A 9,123-nucleotide genomic window follows, 5' to 3' on the forward strand; every position below is an offset into this window, starting at 1 on the left:
AAAAACTCAGGCCAGTGATAACCAATATTTATTTGGGGATGAGCCGAATAAAGATTGAAACAATTCTCGTTCCTCAATTTACGGCTGTAGTTGAACTTCGAAATTATTAAATTGTCGATGTATGCAGAAATTTGGTCTAATACATCCGTAATATCTTTACTAATATTATTGCGGTTGATGTAACTACCTTTGGGTAATGACATGTAAGACAAATATTTGTCGGTTAGGCTCATTGATAATTTATTGCACATGAGGTCATCGAAGTTTTCAGGCTGAAAGGATGGAAGTGGGGCGTTAAGCTCGGAAATCATTATTCCATTGTAACCATTTGTTATAACTACGGACATTATGCACCAAGTGCCAAATGAAAAACGGAAAAATGTCGATCTTTCCATCTTGGAAGGAACGTATCCTGTCTCTTCAAATAGCGTGGCCAATATGAAAAGCCACGAGGAAAAGTTGCTGTTCCTATGCACGTAGCTGTAAATCGAAATCAAAAGAATTAAAGTGATAAAGAGGGTTAACCACAGCTGGGGCTGGAATGGTGCGATATAAATTTCAAACGTTTTGAATCGCTCTGTGTAGCATGTTAAATACTGAAACCCAATATTTCTCGTGACCATTAGAATATTTGGGAATGGCCGGGGCAGAATTTCTTCGGAGGAACCAAACTCGTAGTTAAATTCTATTTGAGCATAGTTAGTTAAACAAGCTTCAGGCGCTGGGGCGACGAGGCTCAAGTTGGCTTTAGAAGTCAGTACGTCAGCCAAGTGCACATAAGCGTAAGTTTCATTACTATTAAACGGATTCACTTTCATTTTTATGAACAAAATCTCACAACTATTAAGATATATATCTGCGGGTACTATCATACACCATTCAGTTTGCCAACCGGACACAAGGTTTATACGGTTGTTTCAATCAGAAAATTTGAAGCAGTCGGTCCACTTAGCTTGGAATATAAATTGTTTTGGTACACCACAAAGGGTAGGTGTCTTGTTGTCCTTGTTGAGATGTGATATTACAATACTATACGAGTAACCAAAATGCATGAAAAAGTATAAATTTAAAGTGTATAAATCTTTTTTTTGCTTAGCTGTGATAAAAATGACGAATACATTGGCATTGTGGTGGTAATATCGTAGGTGTTTTTGATCTTGCTCATTGTATAAATGGTAAATGTGCTTACGAAGAGTAATTTCAACCCATGGTTTTAAATTTTCCGATTTAACGGCCTTCCTATCGGATTTTGGGTTATTAAGTACTGTGCTAACGATAAATATCAATTTTTGTTGCGGGACTCGTGCTGCGAGTGCATTAATTGCCGGAGGTGAGGAACCACGGCCTCGGTTCTTTTTTAGGATTGCAGGAATCCAGATAACTTTCAGGGGAATCCCGTGATGGCCAATGTCTGATCCATCATGTGCTATTTGACAGTCGCAGTTCGTCATGTTTTCGAGTAAGTGACTAATCTGGGCTTGTGGGAGTGAAACATCGTTCTTCGCTGATGCAGAGAACGCTTTTAAAAGAATTGTGAAAATTATAGTTTGAGTTAGCATTCTTCTGCTTAAGATTTAATTTGAAACAATGAAAAGCTTTGTTGGGTGAGTGTTGATTTTGAATTAGTTTACGAATGTTGAGTTGACTTTCTAATTTACTTCTGCTTAATTCATATTTAGCAATAATGTGTTAAAATTTGGGTTAAAATTTGTATGAAATGTATCCCCAGTTCTACAGTCAAAGCGTACTCAGTGTAGTAGTTGTGTGTTGGAGATGAAGAATATATTTATGTACATACCGAATCCGAAGTCTTGAACGGCAAGAAATCGATATGTCTGTTCGTTAGTTTAATACCTTAAAGCACTTTTTATCATCAGCTATACCTGCGTGACCGTAGCAAAGAGAACATAAAATATTGGACGGCAAACTAAGAAAACCGGTATTAATTGATTACCACCGGCAGTACAAATAAGCTTTGCTTACATTTCATAACAGCGAACAACGAGCATTACGGCCCAGTGGTATTGGCAAATTAAAAGATTAGAAAATAGAACAACTAATACAAATTTTTTTTAATTGATGAAAAATTTACTACTCAGAAACAAATTACTACCAGTCCGGTAAGAAGTCCTTACCTGATTAATACCAGTACGGCTTATATATTTTGCTAAGACTTTTAACTGTGTAGAGAACTGCAAGAAGAAGAACAAATTCCCAATTGAAATAAGTAGTTTCCATTAGTTAAATGTCTTGCAAAAAGGCAAGCTCACATGCAATGGATGGTCTCCCATAATGCTTTTAATGCAGGATTCACTTTCATTGAATGAAGTGGTGGGCTGCTCCGTTTATGAAAAAAAGGTTTTATATAAACAAGTAACTCATCTTAAAATGTTGAATCAAAGTCGCATCCGATCCGGCACATGTATTTACTAAATACATGTGCCTTGTTGAACTGGGACCCGGAAAAAACGGGTCTCGGGCCCGGACCCGTTGCGAGCACTGGTATTTACGTTGAAAATATTTTTTTGGCGATTTTTGTAAAATCAGCCCTAAAATCTAGCCGTGTGGCACTTCACCACTTCTGAATTCATGCGTTAAGAATCTTGTAAATTGTCGCAAATTAACAATTTACAAGATTGGAAACCAGGGAAGTAAACGCTACATGTTTTCTTAAGGTGAAAATCCGCATTTTTATCAACCACTTAAAAAAAATTAGAGGGTATATAAGTATGTACGTTTCGTAAATTCCTATCTAATCCTACATACTATCCTGTATCACCGAAATCTTCCAATTTTACTTACAATCCTGGTGAGGATATTTCATAAAGGATTTGCATAATTTCTTGCAGACAAATGTGAGAAATGTGGAAAGGATGCAAGAAACAAAATACTGGGTTAGGTTAGGTTCTTACATTCTACAGAAATATAGATATCTCTGTAAAACACCATGTAAATATATTGACAGTACTCCTTTCGAACTGTGACGAGGTGTGAGGTGGCTATCCCCGATTTTGACCGGACTCATTTTAAATTATTCACGCTCATAACTAACCGTTAAGAGAATCGATATATTATTATGTGCATTAAGCTACGTAAGCTTACCCTTACTTTCTCCCAAAGGGGAACGTTAGCTCGGGTATCATACTCGGGTTCCACTAGGAACTCGAGGACTTTACTTTTCCCATTTTTGAAAAAACCTTAACATCTTGTCCAACAAGTAAGTCCTCCGTGCATCAGGTACATAAATATGTATTACACCAGCGTATACTGTATAAACAATGTTTATAAACATGAGGGAGAAAATCTTACCTTATCTGCATAATTTAGTTTAGCGTATTCCAAGAAATGTGGAAAAGATGCAAGAAATAAAATATTATTTTAATACTAGAATACTAACATTTTGCGTAAATATATTATTTCTACGGTATTTCTTCCAAACTGACAATAAGGGGATGTTAAGGTATTCATCGCCGATTTTGACTAATTTTAAGTTGTCCACGCTAAAAACGTTATGTCTCATGAAAATAATACTAGTTTGTTTTGCAAAAATCAATTGGATAATATGTTTTTTACTATTAACCCCGAATTTTGTAATCACTAGTATTAGTAAACTAGCCTAAAAGCCCGTCTTGAAGACGGGCTACATTAACCATTTTACACGAATATTTCAAACATATTAAAGTGAAGTAAGCCAGTGTATAATAGACTCGATGTACTAAGCTCGATGAAAATAATAATTCTAGAGTAAACAAATAGCTAAGGTAGTTCAGTCATGAGCTCATTAAAGTCTTACGATGGGTATTTATTCTTGACATCTCTACCCTGAATTTTTATAACTTCGCTATGAATTGGCCAATTTTGTTCATGAAAATTTTGTTGAGGTTGTTAGGGAATTTTGTTGACGTTGCTAAGGAATTTTTTAACGTTGCTAAGGAAATTTTTTATGTTGCTAAGGTTTTTTTTATATGTTGCTCAGAGGTCAACGCCGCCGATTATACGCCGTCGCGCCGCCAGACGCCGAACCGTTTTGACGCGCCGCCGCCGCCGCGAAAATCTGGTCGGCGCGCCGGCGCCAATATTCGGCCGCCGGTTTACATTTAAATCTGATGATTTTTTTAATTTACCGAATTTTTCAATATTTTTTGTTATTTTTTTTAATTTTAATATTTTTGAAATTATTAATTTTGTTTAATTTAGAAAATTTATATTTTAATAATTTTCATATTGAAAAATTTGACCTTCAAATATAACGTTCAATTTTTCTCTAAAACTTGTCTAAAGTGCATGAAGAAATAGTTAATGAAAAGATATATGCTCCAAGAAATATTACAAAATTTTAGATCAAGCAATGCTAATTTAGCGTGTTTCGGATCCTTCCTATTTAGCGTATATAGGTTTAGTAATTTATGTAGGCGCCGCCGAAGATATTTGATCACCGGGCCGCGGCGCGCCGCCGCCGCCGACCAACATAGATTTTCACGCCGCCGCCGCCGCGTAAACCGTCGGCGTTGACCTCTGATGTTGCTAAGGAATTTTTTTTATGTTGCGAAGAAAATTCTTTTGTTTATATGAAAATTTTTTTACGTTGCTAAGGAATTTTTTTTATTTTGCTAAGGAATATTTTTTCATGTTGCTAAGTAAAATTATTTATGTTGCTAAGGATATTTTTTTGTGTTGATAAGAAAATTTTTTTTAAATGTTGCTAAGTAAATTTTTTTGTACCAAATGTTGTACTAATTGTTGTACCAGATGTTGTACCAGATGTTGTACCAATTGTTGTACCAAATGTTGTACCAATTGTTGTACCAGATGTTGTACCAATTGTTGTACCAGATGTTGTATCAATTGTTGTACCAGATGTTGTATCAATTGTTGTAGCAGATGTTGTACCAATTGTTGTACCAGATATTGTACCAAATGTTGTACAATTATTGTACCAGATGTTGTACCAATTATTGTACCAAATGTTGTACCAATTGTTGTACCAAATGTTGTACCAAATGTTGTACCAAATGTTGTACCAATTGTTGTACCAAATGTTGTACCAATTGTTGTACCAGATGTTGTACCAATTGTTGTACCAAATGTTGTACAAATTGTTGTACCAAATGTTGTACAAATTGTTGTACCAGATATTGTACCAAATGTTGTACAATTGTTGTACCAGATGTTGTACCAATTATTGTACCAGATGTTGTACCAATTGTTTTACCAGATGTTTTACCAATTATTGTACCAGATGTTGTACCAATTGTTGTACCAGATATTGTACCAAATGTTGTACCAATTGTTGTACCAGATGTTGTACCAATTATTGTACCAGATGTTGTACCAAATGTTGTATCAATTGTTGTACCAGATGTTGTACCAATTGTTGTAGCAAATGTTGTATCAATTGTTGTAACAGATGTTGTACCAGATGTTGTACCAAATGTTGTACCAATTGCTGTACCAGGTGTTGTACCAGATGTTGTACCATATGTTGTAGCTCAAATTGTAAGCATAATGATAGCCGTGCTGTGATTTGTGGTGCCAGCAAGCGGCAACCAATCAGAATGCAGGAATGTCACGGAAAATTTCACGGGACGGACTTTTAGAAATTATAATATAGATGATTATATTATAATTAAAGCGACTAGTGTACAGATTTCAATAAAACATTTTTGCTGATTGTTCCAGTGTTAAGCTATTCGTAACGTCAACCGAAGTCACTATTTAACTATGTAAAAGCGATCAGAAAAATGCTTGTATAATCAAACATCTTAAAAAACAAATTGTGAAACGCTTCGCGAGATTTTTCACACTTGGTTGGAATTGTTTTCCACTTATTTCAAGTAAAATAAAAACATGCAACTATAGCTTCCGACCCCAATTTTTGAAATATTTTAATTAAGTACTTATATTCCACAATATCATATCGAAAGCTTAACCTCCCAATATTCGATGACTTCGGCAACTATGGTTATCATAAATGCACCGGTAAGCACGTGGAGTGGACAGATGAAATGATGCTTTATCACACCTAGGATTTTTTTCGAAAATAAATTTATGGTTATTAAAATTAAAATTACTAGTTATTTTATCTATTAATGTTAAAAAAATCCCTGAAAATCTGTTGAACTATTCTAAAAATATGCATTTTGACACACGTAGTTTCTTCTGCCAGATATATGTATATGTCTCTCCATTGTTCTGGAGAGTGGAAAACGTTCTGACACTTTGTTTCTGGGGATACTTGATAAGACGTCATACATATGTATTTATGTACAAAGGTTTGAAATTATAAAAGTCTTACTAAATTGACCTCACGAGAGGGATTTATGTAAATTAATTTCAAGAGATTTGTACAACTAATTTAGACAGGCACCTACATAGCTGGTTACATAATTCTGTTAAAACTTGCGCATACATATTATGTCCTTTTCATTAGTCGCAATAGTATTGGCCCATTTTTAGACTTTGTTCACCTCCCAGTTTCTAAATATTCTGCTTAAGAATTTTAAACGCCAGTCGTACCATAGTTTATACTATGTCGTAAGAAAACGATGTTTTTTTGCGAGCTTTCGTGGCCATGGGACAAACATCAAGATATATTTAACCACTCTGTCTGTAATTATAATAATTGCGATGTTTATGTACATACATTTTACTATGTATCTTCGTGACTAAAGTCATGGTATTAATAGTAATCCAGTACTCAGTATTAGGATTATAATGCGGTCGTGACCACCAAAACGCGACACAGTATAAATTGACAACAGGGTGGTGTCATGTGTATCACTCGGATTGCGTTGAAATTTTTTAATTATAAAGTTCAAGTAAAAAAAATCAACGATTTTGGTAAGAGTTCATTTCCGAAATCAAATACTTTGACTGATTCTAACTTCGTATTACGTTGGTTGTACTACATATTTCTAGAAGATCTACCAAATCGGAGTGTTACACTACGCACGATCGCACCTTGACTCGCATGTACATATTTATTTAGCAATCCATAACGAAACACGAAAACCTTGATATCTTGACATTTATAAGACACTTAGAAACTTCTGGCGAAATTAATTCCCAACTACCCAACTTTTGTCACGGTTTTGCAACTGATTTATGTATTCCTAATCCGTCCTTAGGAAGCTGACTTCCTATGATAATTAGTCCAAATCCAGGTCACCAGTGGTCCTGTATCGACATATGGGAATATTAACATTGTAATTACAAAACCTTGTTAACTACCCGTGCGATTATCCTACCCCAAACACCCAGGTTTGCATACCCTGAATTCATGTGGTGTTCCTGTTTCTAGTTTGCTACTCGGGAAGTCCATCGTAGGTACATAATTGTTAAAATGGGTCACTTGAAAAATAAACTTTATCCAATGTCACGAAAATCATGCAATGATAAATATATTTAGTACGTACATATATGACAGACATTGCCTTCACCTAAGTTATCCAGGTTTCCTAAAAAATGCACATTTCTGAATATAAAACCTATTTCTTAACCGTCGTCCATTTACTAAATTTACACCCAGTCAATTCACTATCGCTTGACTCCATGATTTCAAAAATATCAACCTCGTACCAAATTAATTTTCGACTTATACACCGCAACAGCATTTCAAGTTTCCCGTTAAATTCCAACTTACCCTCCGATATATTTCCGATCACGATTTCGTTCGCAAAATCTAAGGGAAACCATGATATTGCCCGAGTTCAGAAAGAAGCTTATTACTTCGTTCCAGCAAAACGTTATTCGTCGCAGAAAATTAAAATATTTATCACCTTTGCTCACAATATTCGCGACTTATCTTACATAATCGCGAAATCTGGGTACAGAATTGGGCCCAATTACAACGTTCTCTTTTACAATATTGCTCCCCTAAAGTGCACTGTTTCAGACGAAGTTGAGCATCAAAATTCCCCCTTTTCTCGGCTCGGATTCACATGTCCCCTGACTTTCATAACTTTAAATTCTTATTCCTATACGAAACACCTGTACGAAGATGTCGATATGATCGCTTTCGTACGTCAGCTCTGCTACCTTTGCCCAGTGGGGGATCGTTTAGTCAAACTTTTAGAGTTAAGTATGATCCAAAATCCCCGTCAAATTGTAAAACTCCATTCGAAATTATCATCGAACGGATACGGCGGTGCAATTGGTTTCCATCAGATTAGGGATCACTTCGCCACGGAAAGGCAGATCAGTAAAAATCCCAGATTGGCAAACTGTCAAAAGTATTTCGATTCTGAGTTAAGCTGCCAAGTTGCCTACCCTGTCAACGAGATTGTGAAGGAACGGCTAAATGCATCCATGGAAGGTAAAAATAATACAAACCCAGTTATTTTGCATCGTAAAATTATTAGGGTGTCGCGGTCCTTCGTTTTTTTGGGGGGATTTGCATATCTAAAATTAGATGAGTAAATCGAATAAAAGCAGCTTGCAGGTACCTACTCACCCGTACGTATGCTGTTCGATTACTCAGTATTTTTAGAATTTCAATCTTTATTTCGGACTTTCATTTACTCGTAACAGTAATGAAAACCGGAATCTGGTCAGATACAACAAAAGTTTGATTTGGATAAGATTCTCAACCTTTGTACGTACGTTTAGCGGATTTTTATGAGTCAATATTATTGTGCATATAAATGTTTTTTAGCTCGGAGTTCCTGCCCACTGCTTGATGGAAAGTCTAAAGTCAAATGGGCACCACTTTACATGTGCGAACAAGGGGTTCCAAGCACACTGCCGGACAATCTCTCGGACTACGTTCAACCCATGGTCTCCTCATTCGTTCAGCGAGAATTTAATTTAATTTACTGCATCACTAAAGCCCACTATGACCGCCCATCCTGGTCGTGGATTATATCACCTTTCGAAACCACCATCTGGCTTGTTCTCCTCTCCTTTTCCATATTCTTCGGCCTAATTGGCCGACGCGTCTCTATGATGTTTGATGCCATAAAATTTTTCATTTATATTGCTCTCCCTAACTTTAAGAACTGGAAGAATCCCGCATTATTCGTTAGTCTCGCACTTACCTCGTTTCTAAGCTATCACTACGAAGCCTTCATGACCACTACTATAACCGCCCCGCTGCAGCTTCATGTTTTTCAAAATATTAAAGAA

Source organism: Folsomia candida, unplaced genomic scaffold, assembly GCF_002217175.1.
Source record: "Folsomia candida strain VU population unplaced genomic scaffold, ASM221717v1 Fcan01_Sc039, whole genome shotgun sequence".
Classification (NCBI taxonomy): Eukaryota; Metazoa; Arthropoda; class Collembola; order Entomobryomorpha; family Isotomidae; genus Folsomia; species Folsomia candida.